At 38.6% G+C, this 15916-nt stretch overlaps 1 pseudogene; it reads left to right on the forward strand.

The window, feature by feature from the left end:
• The first annotated feature begins 13976 nt into the window (after positions 1 to 13976).
• LOC141491208 (small ribosomal subunit protein uS2 pseudogene) lies at positions 13977 to 14910 on the forward strand (annotated as a pseudogene).
• Positions 14911 to 15916: the final 1006 nt, after the last annotated feature.

Raw genomic sequence — 15916 nt, forward strand, 5'->3', positions numbered from 1 at the left:
CTAACCAATAAATTAATCAACAGACATTGAGTACTGCTGGGAGAAATAGAAAATATAGCCCTTGTCTTAACAGAATTCGTTATTTCAGCAAGCGGTATGGGGACTATGGCCCAAAGAGCAATCAGAATATGTCAGTGCTAATCTGTGTGGTTCTAACAGCACTATGGGAATCCAGAGGAAGGGTGTGCTGGCAAGTATTTAACCATGGACTCTAGTGGATAGAGTACCATCCTGAAGTCAGGAAGACCTAACTGGGTGACTCTGGCCAAGTCACTGAACCCTGATTACCTTTTAAAAAATGGATCTCCTTAAAAAAAAAGTATCCATAGTATACTTTTAACTTCAGTTTGCATTATTAGCATTTTCTTCACCACATTCTTTAATCTAGACAATTCACAGAACAACAAATCAAGTCCCCATTTGGGAAGTTTGCCAATTTCTGAGGCATAAATGCTCTCATTGAACACTGAACAATTGGGCTGGGTGGGAACTGGCTCTAGTGTATGCCTGAATACAAACTCATTGTGGGTTAGAGTGATCAGAGAAGGCTTTCACAAAGTGAAAACTGGGGTTGAGCCTTGAAGGATGGTGGGTCTTTGATCAGCAGAGGAAAAGATGGTGCACATTCTACTAGTCTACCCTTAATAGAGTAGAAATTCATTCTATCATATGGCCATCATCATGAAGACTTCCAGTGAAGGGCAAACCACTGCCCCCCCCCCCCATTAGCCTTTTCTGTTTGTAGATATTTCTCTTGGTTAGGAGTTATGCAGTGTCTACATTTACTTCTTTGGCACTGTCCCATTGTTCCCAGAAGCTCTAATCTCTAAGATTCAGCAACCCAAGACTAAATTCTCTTCTATGTGATAATTCAAGATATCCCTTATGTCCCTGCTGAGTTTTCTCTTATTTAGGTGAAACATTTTTGGTTTCCTCAACCAACCTCCATATTACAGACATTGACATCCTGAATTCCTCCATTGAATTCTACCCATCTTATCAATGTCCTTCCTAAACTTTGCCACTAAAAATTGAATGTAGTACTGCATATGGGATCAGACCAAGACAAAGGACAGCGGGCCTAACACTTTCTTATTCCTGAAGAGCCATGCTTCTCTCTCTCTTTTTTTAATTTTAGTTTACTGAGGCAATGGGTTAAGTGACTTGCCCAGGGTCACACAGCTAAGTATTTATTAAGTGTCTGAGGTCAGATTGGAACTCAGGTCCTCCTGACTCCAGGGCCAATGCACCACCTAGCTACCCCACCATGCCTCTCTTAATAATCAAATGATTAATTTAAATTAAAAAAGAATCAACTGATTATTTTTGTATTTCTATTAGATTAATTTTAAGATTAAGATACAAGATTTAGATCGTTATTTCAGATTAAGGTACAAAGTGCTTAATAAACCTTAAAAAGCACTATTACATATGCAACATATGTAGTAACTGCAATTTTGTCAGATAGAGAAACTGAGGTCCAGAGTTACTTGGCCGAGGTTGCACAGCTATTTACTTAACTACTGTTTACCTATTACTCTATATTATTTATTAAATTTGTTATTGTTGCTATTGTGATGATGATGAACAAAGATAGCTCTAACCAGTTAATAAACTGATTATTAAATTTCCATTGTAAGCATTTATAATTTTGTTGTTGTTCAGTCATTTTTTTAGTTTTGAGAGTCATGTCTGCCTCTTCCTGAACCCATTTGAGAATTTCTTGGCAAAGATACTGAAATGGTTTGCCATTTCTTTCCTCAGCTCATTTTACAGATGAGAAAACTGAGGCAAACAGGCTAAAGTTACTTGACTAGGATCATATTGCTCATAAGTCTCTGGGGCTGGATTTGAACTCGGGAAGATGAATCTTTCTGATTCCAAACCCAGAATTCTATGCACTATGGCACAACCTTGAAAACCAGTAAATACTAAAAATTCATGCTTGATTTATTGTTTCATTGATTGAGTACACTTGAGAAAGTGATGGAGAAAATGACAATTATGAAGATTAAATTAAATATGCATCTTCCACATATTTCCCCCTGGAGAGCTGATTGTTAAACATTTACTACCAGCATACCCTGATAGCACATATAATGTTTTATGTTTTGCAGAGTTAAGTAGGACACGTATGATTTCATCCATTCTATGGATGAGGAAACCAAAGATTAGAGCGAAAGTAATTTGCCCATGGCTAAACACCTAGTATGTCACCAAACTAGAACCCAAGTTTTCTGGCTCCGAGCCCCAATAATCTTTTTTTGGGGCCAACAATGAATTGTCTCCAATAACAACAAGAACAACAGCAAAACAACAATGATTATGTCACCAAGATTAACTGGAGACATCATTTATACAATTGAGAACTAGTATCCAGTGATAAAGCAGCGAAAATGGCATAAATCAATGGACAAATAGCACAACCGCAGCCCCTACACCAAAGTGAGACAGGGATATCCTTATCCCATTCAATTCTAGTCCATCTGTTACAAATTTTGAGCTTATGAGTCCCAGGAGAATATAAATTGCTGGAGAGCAGTCTGTTGATCATTTTTTTTCTTCATCTTCTTAGTTTCTAGCCCAATGCAATGAATAAAGGAAGTAGTTAATAAATTAATTTTTTTGGCAATAAAGAATACTTCTGCATATAGTGGTTTTATATATTCATTTATAAACCTTTCATATATACATACATATTTTATGGTTTTAGTATTAAGACAATGAATCCATTTAAAAAACCCTAAACTCAAAAAATCATATAATTTTCATATACCAATGTCAATTTAAGCAGGCAAAGCAAACCAGCCATATTAAATAGGTATAACTATACCTAGGTGAATCATTCCATTAACTTCAGAGTGATGTGGAGATCAGATGAAAATTCTAAAAACTCTATCATTTTCTAAAAAAAATAAAATATCATTTTATTAATAAATTCTTATTGAATCCAATATGGTGAAGTCCAGAGAGGTAGTTTGCTCAAGTTTATGCCATTTGTTTATTTTCCAGTAAACAAAAACTCAGATAATTCCATTACAACATTTTTTTTTTGGCTGGGAATACTAGACTTTAATCTTATGGCATGCAACCAGAATTAGTTAAAGATAGAAGTAGATATCAGAGATGTCATCATGGTAGATAAGACTCCTCCTGGTGATAAAAGAATAAAAATATAAACAGTTTTCTATTTTGCTTTCCCTTCTCTGCCCTGGCATAACTCTGAAGAAAGACTTGAACTTCCAAAGAAGCTTATCATTCTTGACCCACAACTGACCTGAACTTTGGACTCCCCACCCGCACAGGTGCTCCCCTCTCTTCTGCCTACCAGGTTGCTCACTGATCCTACTAACTTATTGGCATATTTAGCTATAGCTTCAGGTTATTGATTTACCCTTTTAGCTGGGAGGAAACCTAGCGTTGGTAGTGTCTGACCAGGGACAAATTTTCACCTGTCTTATTCCCACACTTTTTTCATATCCTAATAAAAATAGATCTTGGAATGATGTCTAATTCAACAGGAAGAACTAAAACTGTCTTTTGTTCTTCATAGAATTATAGAGCTGGAAAGGGCCTCAGCTGCCACAGAGGCCATAAATAAACACCTTCATTTTATAGAAGAGGAAATTGAGATTCAGGAACATTAAATCATTTGTTTCCTATCACACAGGTAGTAAGTGTCAAGATAGGATTGGAATCTAGCTTCTTCTGAATGTTCTCTATATTTACCCCTGTTAGACTATATCTTAGGAAAATAGAGTCTATATCTTAAACTTCATGTTTCCTCCAACCCTGAGCAAAATGTTCTTGTAGGCAGTATTTGTGTAATGTATGCTAGTTGAATTCCCATTTTACCATAGGATCTCTCTTGCTTCCAATGTCTTTAGACATTAAAACTGAAAGGGATCTTAGAGTGGAGAATATTAGAGTTAGTATGAGTATGGGTGTGTTGGTGGGGAGTGAGGGGAGTGGGAGGAAGGGGTTCAGCTTAGAACTTGGAATGTCAGAAGAAGGAAGGGCATTTAAAGTGCAGAATTTATTAAGTATTTGCCATATGTTGGGTACTGTTCTCATTTCTGATGATACAAAGAAAGGTAAACATTCTCCCTGCCTTCCTGGAGCTATCTTGGGGGGAGGGGAACAGGAGACAGGCCAATAAGCAAATCTCTGAATACATAAAAGAAATGGACAAAAATAATTGGAAAGTAATCTTGGAGGGAAACCAGGAGGCCTCCTGCAGAAGGTGGGATTTGAGCTGAATCTTGAATGATGTCAAGAAAACTAAGAGGCAGATGTGAAGAGGAAGGGTATTCTAGGTGAAAGGGGATGACCATTGCCAAAGACAGGAGTTTGAAGATGGGATATTGCATTCCAGGAAAAGCAAGTGGGCCAGAATGATTAAATTGTAGAATGAATATATAGTGAGGACCTAAGTGAAACATTAGAAAGGTAAGAAAGGACTGGGTTGTGAAAGGCTTTAAACATAAAAGAGAGCCACTTCTGTTGATTGAGCAGTGGAAGTGACAAGACCAAATCCATACTTTAAGAAAAATACCTTTGGCAGCTTCATGGAGGATGGAAATTGAACAGAAAGAGACTTGAGGCAAGGAAACCAATCAGAAGGCTATTTAGTAGATGTGAGATGATGAGAGCTTGAACCAAGTGTGAATGGAGAGCAGCAGAGGCTTGGAAAGATATTGTGAAGAGAGTAACACTGACTGCAGGGTACAAGTAAAAGTGAAGATTGGAGGATGACAGAATGAGGTTGTGACTTTGGGAGACCCAAAGGATAGTGGTGCCTTGGACAGCAATAGAGAAGCTGGGAAATGGAAAGATTTGGGAAAGGGAACCAGAAGATAATGAATGACTTCAGTTTGAGATGTCTTTGGGCATCCAATTGGACATATCAAAAAGGACATTGGTAATATGAGAACATATTTATACTTTCTCTGTTTCTCTCTCTGTATATATATATATATATATATATATATATATATATATATGTATATATTTATAGAAACCATCCTTATGGAGACATTCATTGAATTCAGTATAGAGGGAGAAGAAAAGAAGGCTCAGGACAATCTGAAAGAGACTTGTGGTTAGAGAGATCTGGAGAGGATCAAAGAGAAGCAGGATAGAACAGTGTTATAAAAACCTAGAGAAGAGAGAATACCTAGGAACAAATGTGATCCATAGTGTCAGAGACCACAGAGAGGTGAAGAAGGATGAGAACTGAGAGGAGGTCATTAAACTGGGCAAGTAAGAAAACATTGGCAACTTTGGAGACAGTGGTTTCAATTGAATCATGAGGTTGGAAGTCAGATTGTGAAGAGTTTAATGGAAGTTTAAGGAGAGGAAATGGAAATACCTATGGTAAATGGCTTTCTTTAGAAATTTAGCAGAAAATGGGGGGAATCGATAGCTAACAGGATTAGTCAAAGCAAGTTCAAGAGACATTGGATGGGGAGACATTTGCATGTTTGTTGGCAGCAAAAAGAGAGCCAATAAGGAGACATTGGAGGTTATAAAAGGTGTGGATGATATAGGAGAAAATCTGCTGGAGAAGATAGAAAGTGATGGAATCAAGGGTACATGTAATGAGGTAGACATTGACAAAAAAGGGCCAACTCTTCATCAGAGATGGAAGAGAAGTAGGAGTTAGTGGAGAAAATGTCTGAGTGAATGAGAAGAGGAGGAGAGAACAATGAGCCCTTCTAGAATTTCTGTGAGTATATTGAAACTGGAGAGGACCTTTGATAATTGAATGTCAGAAATGGCACTTCAGACATGAAATATAAGAGCTGGGAAAGACTTTACAGTTTGAAAACCTTTAGAACACAGGATGTCAGAGTTGGGAAGGCTCTTAGAACACAGAATGCCAGAGTCAGGAGGGTGCTTAGAACACAGAATGTCAGAGTTGAAGGGTCCTTAGAACACAGAATGTCAGACCTGGGAAGGCCTTTGGAACACAGTGTCATAACCAGAAAGAACTTTAGAACATAGAATATAGGGTGGAAAGGAACTATAATAAACCAGTAATAAGAAAAGCATTATGTGTTTTTTATAAAGATCAATTTTCTCCTAAGGATCTCCTCAAGTGACCCAAGGGAGGCAATGAGGGAGAATGGAGTTAAGCTTAAGCATCCTTGGTTCTTTTCCCTTTGTGAATCACCCACAGATACGGGACTTTTGCTCTGGTGCCTTTTGTTCAAGTTTCTTCCTTATTGGGTTAATGGCACAAGTAAATGAACCATGGACAGCTCTGGCTTGCCAAATAGATCCTGGGACTTGTTCTGTCCAGTTCTTCATGTGATTAAAAAAAGTTTGATTTGGCATTGCCCAGAGCAGAGTTAAAATGACTACTTCCAGGCGAATTCTCATTAGAACAATCCGCTTGAGTTAAATTTCCAGAGTCCCTAAAATTTCCAGGGTCCTGGCTTCCCCTTCCTTATTGATACAGAAGAGAAGAGGTTAAACCAGAGGCTGGTGAACCAATGGACTTATGGGGCACCCGGAAGCAATTTCTCCCTACTTCTATTCCACACATAGATGATAGATTCAGAAGAAGCATAGGTTTAGTGGAATGAACGCTGAATTTGAAGTCTGAAAAGTTGGAAGGCAAGTCCTGGCTTTGGCATTAGTGAAACCACCTTGATCAAGTGAGTCAAATGATCTCCATGAACCATTTCCTTTTTTTTAATTGGGGATAATAATCCTGGGTCCCCCCCCCCAGGACCAAGTGAGAACATTTTTGTGAAAGGACTTTGTAACCAAAAAGCATTGTAAAATTAGTACTGTTATCACTACAATTATTATTGCTATTATTATTTGGGTAGTGAATCATTTTTCTGTCCCCAGAGCCCTTCAGAATGATTCAAAGCAAATGGAGGCTGTTGACACAGAAATCAACATCGTATAATCAAAAGAGTATTGAACTGAAAATCTGAATGCCTGGGGTTTGACTTCTTCTATTCCATGTGACCCATGTGACCTCTGGTTTCATATTTCCCCCCTCTCTGAGGCTTCTTTTCCTCAATAATAAAATGAGGTATTGGACCAAATAATCTCTAAGTCCTCAGACAGTCTCTCTTCTAAAGCCCTTCCTTACTCTGAATTCCATGTTCTAAGGTTCCTCCTAGCTCAGACCTTCTATGATCTAAGGGTTCTCCCAATTATGACATTCTATGTTCTAAGGTTCTTCCTACTCTGATATTCTGTATTCTAAGGACCCTTCCAGCTCTGACATTCTCTGTTCTATCTAAGGTCTCTCTCATCTCTAAAATCCCATGATCCTGTAAATTCTGTGCCACCAGCTTCCTTCAGTCTTGGTGGCACAAATTCATTTTGTCTGCTGGTGCAAGAGGGAGTTGAACCTGCTCCTAATTAATTGTTCCCAGGGTCATTAATTCTGAATGATTCACTCACAGAAGCTGCAAAGAAAACAGTGGCTCTGGGAATGTCAGAAGAAAACAGTGAACAGTGTGAATGGGCTGGATTGTCTTCTGGCATGAGAGGGCCTTTGTATTCAATGTAGTCAGAGACAGGCTTGTCTGGCCATGGGGGCCAGTCCTCACAGCTCTTTTAGGGAGATGTCCTGTCCATCCTTTTGGCCCATTGTTCAGCATCCGGCACCACTCCTGATGGACCTAGACCTAGGCGTCAGCCTACCAGGTGGCAGATTGCTGTCAGCAGGAAGAGGGCAGGGGAATAAGGACTCATGTAGCTGCCTGCTCCCTTCTACAATGCTTAATGGGTGGGACGTCCACCATCTCTCTGATATCTGGTCACTTACATGGGCTTCCCTTGACATGGTCTTGACATGATCTTGGGATAGTTCTATATCTATATCTATATGGCTCTGAGTTCAGTGGGGATATCTGAGGCTTAGCTGGAAGTTACTTCTCATGCTATTTAATCATGAGAAGTGTCTCCATGTGAATAATTTTTATGTGTCCAAAATTAAAATGAGTGAGGAAACTTAGATTGTTGTAGGGTCTTAGTCCTTCCTCTCTTTAGGACTTGATTTTTTCACTTCTATAAAATGAGGCAACTGAATTAGATGGTCCCTAAGGGCCTTCCAGAACTAAGGTTTTATGTATGCTGTTTCAAGGTTCTTTCCAGTATGAACTTTCTGTGTTCTATGTTCCCTCCCAGCTCTAACATTTTCTTGGTTCAAATCCCACCTTAGCCACTTGCTTCTGCTGTGACCTTGTCATTTAACTTTTATGAACCTCAGATTCCTCATCTATAAAACAAGGGGACTGGCTTCTGAGGTCCCTTCCAGCTCAGGTTTATTAACTGTCCCTGTCCCCAAGGATCTACCTGGGCCTTCTCTTCTTCATCTAGCTTGCTTGGTGACCTCACTGGCCCCCCAAAGTTCAGTTATCCTTTCTATTCAAATGATTCCTAGGTCTATATATCCACTTGTAACCTCTTTCCTGACCTTTTGTCTTGAATCATCAAATAACTTTTTTTGTGCCTTTCAAACAGGATGACCAATTGACACCTCATATTATTTCATCCCCCCAACACTCTTACCATCAAGGATACCAGTATTCATAAAACCCTACCTCCCAATCTCAGTGTCATCCTCAACTCCACTGCAGCTAGATGGTACCATAGTGCATAGTGTTGGGTTTGGAAGTCAGGAAGACTCAAGTTTGAGTTCAAATTTGACTACACGCTTAGCAGCTACATGACCTTGAAACAAGTCTCTTAACCACTCTGTGCTTCAGTTTCCTTTCTGAGAAATGTGGAAGGTTATTACAAGGATCAAATGAGATAATGTTTGTAAAATGCTTTGTAAATCTTAAGGGTTATACAAAATGCTAGCTGTTATTACTCTTATTTGATTAAATTAATTAACCCTTATTAATTTTATTAATAATTTGTCATATAGCATGATTTAATTTAGAACAGCAATATTTATTGATTTTATTAATATATTGTATATTAATAATTCATCAATATGTATTAATGGGTTGATAGTCTAATTAAAAATGCAATGATTACTTTATTAAATATTTATTTAATTATATTTGTTATTATTTATAATATTCATTACAATTATTATGTTTAAATTTTTACTGATTAAAACAATAAAGTCATAAACTAGCACTATTATATAATAATAATGATGGAGGACAAGATATTCTCTGATGTCCCTTCTAGTGCTATAGCTAGGATTTCATTATTTCTCTGAGCCTCAGTTTCCCCATATAAGATAAGAATGATCATATACCCACCACATATGTCATGAGGCTATTGTAAGCCATCAAAGCCTTATAGAAATGAACTACTATGATGGTGATGTCAGGGAATTGATTACAATATGAAAACACATTAGAGCTTGGGATTTCTTTATATGGAAGCAAGCTCGGCACCCTACACCTGCACCCCAACAGCCTCACCGGAATTTCCAGATTCCTAAGTCACCAGAGTGAAGGAGGCTCCCTTCTTTCCTTCCCCCTCCCCGCAGAATTTCCTGGAAGGGTTTGGCCTTTGTTTGGGTAGCTTGTTGTTAGAGTTTCCATGGGGTTGGCCCTGTTATAGGTTTGCATTGACTTCAGGTGAAAAATCTGGGTTGTTCACAATAACTGGGGGGCAGGAAAGAGATTGCTGGGCCAGGAGATCAACAGGGGAAAAAAAGAGAAAAAGGAGTATGAAGAAGAAGAGGAGGAGGATGAAGAGGAGGAGGAAAAACAGGAGGACAAAAGGAAGAAGGAAGAGGAAGAAAGGGAAGTTGATGATAGGGACAAGGAGTAGGCTTAGTCTTGGATGGTCCAGAGATGTACTGATAAGAGAAGAATGAGATAATATTTAATAGAGCCAGTGATGTGAGGCCCAATAATAATGAAAGGATTTCCCAGTTCTATCTGTCAAAAGCCAAGGCTGTATCTAGCCCTGCATCTACTTTTTCTCCAAGCTTCAAAGTCCTCCCCATCAAACCTTAGGACCTTGTGCATGCATCATAGAGAGGACATTGCAGGGACCCATGGAAGTCAGTAGGAAAAGGATCTGTGTTTGGATTCAGTTCAATGCAATAAATATTTAATGTTTATTGTATATAAAATAAGAAAGAAGGGGAAATGACAAGTTGTGTTGCTTAATGGATAGGGAGTCATTTTTTTTAGGTTTTTGCAAGGCAAATGGGGTTAAGTGGCTTGCCCAAGGCCACACGGCTAGGTAATTATTAAGTGTCTGAGGCCGGATTTGAACTCAGGTACTCCTGACTCCAGGGCTGGTGCTCTATCCACTGTACCACCTAGCCGCCCCGGGAGTCATTCTTGTAGTCAAGAAGGCATGGTCTGTTATTTAAGGAATTTGAATTAGTGCTAGATCTCACTTCTGAAGCATCCTAACTTTGTGAACCTAGAGGAGTTAGTTACTCACCCTTTCTGGGTTCAGTCGAATCAGAAGTAGCAAACTCAGTCACAGCTGTAGGCAGTCAGCAACTCCTGAGTGGAAACAGAAGTAGTTGAAATATAATTGGGAAAAAATTTTTAAAATAAATAAAATTATTTTAAAAATAATAAAAATATAATACAGTAAATAATGTTAACTAGAGGCTTTCTAAGTCAATTGCAACCCTCTGGGATTTGTTCTATTTGAGCTTGCTCATTGATTTAGGACATTCTCTAAGACTAAAAAGCTGCAAAAGAAGGTTCAGCTTGCTTACTAGAGGCAATTTCTTCCTCTTCTTCATCCTCCTCCTCTTTCTCTTCTTTCTCTGTTGATCTCCTGGATAGGAAGCTGGCCCAGCAGTCTTTTTCCTGCCCCAATTATTTTTGAATAACTTAGATTATTCACCTGAATCCACAAACCCAAAAGTATGGGTTCAGTTCCTATCCCCCATTATAAGGGATGAAGCTCCACAAGAAGGAGAAAAGTAGAAAGCAGGAAATGCAAAGACTATATAGATGGAGGAGGCGACCACTTCCCCACTATTGATATGCTTACTTTCCTGCCTCTTTCCCCTACCTAGAATCAAGTTTTCACTCAATTTTAATTGTGAAGATTCTCAGAATAAATCAAATCAACTCTACAAGACAATCAAGGACATAATCCTCAATTGTCCCATAATTCCCATCTCCATTATCTCTGATTTCCCCAGTCAATACACTTTTCTCTGACCTCCATTCCTCTATGTATAATTATTACTTATTAGAATGTAAGTTTTATGAGAACAGGAATAGCTTTGCCTGCATTTGTATCCCAAGAGCTTGACATCTTGTTTGACCCTTACTAATAGTAAGAACTAGCATTTCTATAGTGTTTTTTTTTTTTTAGGTTTTTGCAAGGCAAATGGGGTTAAGTGGCTTGCCCAAGGCCACACAGCTAGGTCATTATTAAGTGTCTGATACTGGATTTGAATCCAGGTACGCCTGACTTCCACTACGCCACCTAGCCACCACCTAGCTGCCCCCTTTTCTATAGTGTTTTGCAAATGCTCATTCATTTGTTTCTTAGACCAGTTTCAGGAGAAAGTTATGTGACATGGAAGACCCTGGCCCAGGACTGCCCAGCATGGCATGCCCTCATCAGAGAGGGCGTTTTTCCCTATGAGCAAAGCAGAATTAATAGTAGCTCAAAAGAAATTTGAGATGTGAGAATTTAGAGAATCTACTTCAAATGTTCTCATGGCCTCTTTGTGCCCAACCTGTGGTAGAGCATTCTGAGCTCATATTGGTCTGATCAACCACAATCAAACACACTGTAACTTCCCTCTAACATAGTGATGGCATTTTTGTCCTTTTCAAGAATGAAGGGCAACATTTAATCTAGGAGGAAGGTGATATTATTATCCCCCTTTTCTAGAGAGGAAACTGAGGCACAAATTAGTTAAGTAACTTGCTCAAGGGCACATGACTAGTGTCTAAGGTAGGGTTTGAACTTATCTTAGATCTTCTGTCTCCAGGCCCTGCCCTTTCTCCACTATACTACTTAGCTACCTAAACAATTAACAAGTGATTTTTCAATCATTTATCAATAAAAAATTATTTTAAAAAATAGTCCTACCCACTCCATAATTCTGTTACAAGGGAAATAATTAATAGGTCTTAAGGTTATTATTAGTCTAATCCACAATGCTTAAATAAAACCTAGTTCCTGCCCTCATGGTGCTTACAGTCAGGTGGGAAGAGCACATGCACAGTTAGGATGTTAAGTCCATATGCTCTATTCCAGAGAACTATTTGAAAAAGACTGCCTATTTCATTTTAAAATCAATATGAAGGATACCCTCCATGAAGATCAATTTTATAAAGATTTTGCATATGGTCACACAAGGGACCTGAGAATTTATCATTGTGAGGGACTCCTAGAATGAGAATTCTCTCTTCTGAGTTGCAATCTGCTTGTGAACTAATTAGTAGAAAAGTCTTAAAGAGTTGCTAGGGGCAGATAAGAACGTCAAATGCCTTACTTGGACATCATGGGTTCATAGATTTAGAAATGGCAGGAACATTAGAGAAGCACTGAGTCCAACCATCTCATTTTACAGATGAGGAAATAGAGGCACAAAACAGTGAAGTGAATTAGCCAGTCTCACAGCTGATGGTGTCAGAGATAAGTTTTGTAGTCAGGTCTTCCCAAGTTCAGATATTGTATTAATCATGCAGCACCATCTCCTTAAAATGTTTTATAAAGATGAGAAAGCAGTTTGGTAATTACTGGTATTCTCTCAGATTCCTTTTATTTGGTGGATATTTAATAGCATCAGTGATTCCCCCCTCTACCTCCCCCCTACCATACACTCTCTTTTGGTATTTCCCCCCTTCTTGAGATAGCTTGTCAATTGTTCTTTCCTGCTTTTGAGATCCCAGCATAGATTTTCTCATTATGCTCTTGCATAACTTTACCTTCCTACTTCTTAACAGATCGCATGGGGACTGAGGTATTATAGCCCAAATGTGGGAGTTCTTCCATTGCAAATAATTCCAATAGATGGTTATGGAAAACTTAACAAATTTGTTCCATTTTACATCTACCTGTTTTCTCATCATTTGCAAGTATGGGTGCTTTTGTAATGATAAGGCTTATTTAGGTCTCATGCCAAACTTTCTATAGACATGTTTTTACATTCACTGTCTTTTTCTGTTTTAAAAGGCATCACTGATCATATTCTTTCACAATACTTCTCTTGAGTGTTCTGCAAATGAGTTCATATTCAAAAACTGTGTGGCTCTTGGCTGCCTTTATTCTCTATCTGGAAAGGAGATTGTGTTTGCTGTTTAAGGAGGCTTCTGAATTTTTAAAAAAATCCACTTTGAATTGAAATATAAAAAGACAAAAAAAGAAAGAACATTTCTATATACATAGCACAATGTAAAATTAGCATTCATATAAAACCTTGGATTTCCATTTCACATCATTTAATTCTTTTTAAAAAAATTATGTAATAAATACTACACATCATTTTCTTTCCTTTTTGAATATACTATTTATTTTCCAATTACTTATAAAGATAGTTTTTCAACATTCATTGTTTTGCAAGCTTTTGATTTCCACATTTTTCTACTGCCCCTTCCCTCCCCCTTCTCCATGGCAACAAACATGAACAATTGTTTTAACATATTTCCATATTAGTCATGTTGTGAAAGAAGAATTAGAACTAAGGAGAAAAAACCATGAAAAAGAAAGAAAAAACATAAGAAAAAATTTTAAAAGTGAACATATATGCTTTGTTCTATATTCAGAATCCATAGTTCCTTCTTTAGATGTGGACGGCATTTTCCTTAATAGATGTCTCAGGATTGTCCTTGATTGCTGAACTGCTGAGAGAAGTTGTTTCCATTGTATCATCTCACAATGTTGTAAATGTGTACAAGGTTCTCTTGGTTCTGCTCACTTCACTCAGCATCAGTTCATGCAAGTCTTTTTAGGCTTTTCTGAAGGTAGGCAGCTCATGATTTCTTATAGAATAATAGTACTCGCTTTCCGTGCTGCCCAGAAGAGGGGTCCATACGGCGCTGTTCACGGTTTCTGTAGTAACTTTCACAATGTCCAGAGCCCTGGATGTCTTGCAGATGAAGGAGGAGGATGTCCTCAAATTCCTCGCTGCGGGCACCCATTTGGGTGGCACCAATTTGGACTTCCAGATGGAACAGTATATCTACAAAAGGAAGAGTGACGGCATCTATATCATTAATTTGAAGAGAACTTGGGAAAAGCTTCTGCTGGCAGCTCGTGCCATTGTTGCCATTGAAAATCCAGCTGATGTTAGTGTCATCTCATCCAGGAACACTGGCCAGAGAGCTGTTCTGAAATTTGCTGCTGCCACTGGTGCCACACCTGTTGCTGGATACTTCACCCCGGGCACCTTCACTAACCAGATCCAGGCAGCTTTCAGGGAGCCTCCCCTCTTGGTGGTCACTGATCCTCGTGCAGATCATCAGCCTTTGACTGAAGCATCATATGTTAACCTTCCAACCATTGCACTGTGCAACACAGACTCCCCACTTCGCTATGTGGACATTGCCATTCCATGTAACAACAAGGGAGCTCACTCAGTGGGTCTGATGTGGTAGATGCTGGCCCGAGAAGTCCTGCGGATGCGTGGTACAATCTCCTGTGAGCACCCATGGGAGGTCATGCCTGATCTTTACTTCTACAGAGATCCAGAGGAGATTGAAAAGGAAGAGCAGGCCGCAGCTGAGAAGACAGTGAGTGACAAAGGAGGAATTTCAGGGTGAATGGACTGCACCTGACCCAGAATTCACTGCTGCTCAGCCAGAGGTGGCTGATTGGTCTGAGGGCGTCCAGGTGCCATCTGTGCCCATTCAGCAGTTCCCTACTGAAGATTGGAGTGCTCAGCCGGCTACTGAGGACTGCTCTGCAGCTCCTACTGCTCAGGCCACTGAATGGGTAGGAACTACCACAGAGTGGTCCTAAGTTTTACCCAGATGCTCTAATAGTGTTGGAAAAATGCGGGGGATGGAAAATAAACATTGGTTTCTTAAAAAAAAAGAATAATAGTACTCCATAACATTCATATATCAGTTTGTTCAGCCACTCCCAAATTGATGGACAAAATAGAAATATTTCACAAAAATTCACAAATACACCTATTGATTAGCCTTAACTAATGTCTGTCTTCTTCCTTATCTCTTTTAATTAGATCTATTTTTACTTTTGTCTTGTATCAGGATTACTATCCCTGCTTTTTTTTTTTACTTCAGCTGAAGCATAATATTGCTTGTTCCAGTCTTTTACCTTTACCCTGTGTGTGTATCTCTCTGCTTCAGATATGTTTCTTGTAAACAACACATTGTAGGATTTATAGTTTTTATTAGAGCTCATTCCATTCATATTCATAGTTAAGATTATTAATTCTGTATTTCTCTCCATTCTATCCTACCCCTCTGTTACACATCTTTTCTTTTTTTCATGTTTTTTATTTTATTTTCATTTTCTAATTACATGTTATGAAAGTTTTTCAACATGCATCCACTTGCATACTCATGTTACACATTTTTCTGCCACCCTCTTTTCCTCCCCTCCCCCTCCCCTAGTGATGAACAGTCTGGCAAAAGTTGTATATGTGCATTTGTGTTTAACATGTTTAAATATTAGCCATTTTGTGTATGAAGAATTAGGGCTAAGGAGAAAGGAAAAACATTAGAGGTTTGGTTTTTTGTTTAGTTTTGTTTTTTTCTCTGAATGTGACTGATTTTGTCCATAAGAGGTCTCCATGGATGTCTAGATCTCTGAATTGTTGAGAGGAGCTGCATCCATCATAGTTAATGTTACACATCATTTTCAAAGCTACCCTGTTTTTCTGTGTTTCCTTCTAAGTTTTCTTTTATTCTCTGCTATGAAGTTTTCTTTTTTCTCCCTCCCTCTACACTCTAGAGGAGACTGCCATTAGATAAAGATACACACACATATATGTAAAACCATGGTAGGTATACTT

The sequence above is a fragment of the Macrotis lagotis genome, chromosome 1 (assembly GCF_037893015.1).
Source record: "Macrotis lagotis isolate mMagLag1 chromosome 1, bilby.v1.9.chrom.fasta, whole genome shotgun sequence".
NCBI lineage: Eukaryota > Metazoa > Chordata > Mammalia > Peramelemorphia > Peramelidae > Macrotis > Macrotis lagotis.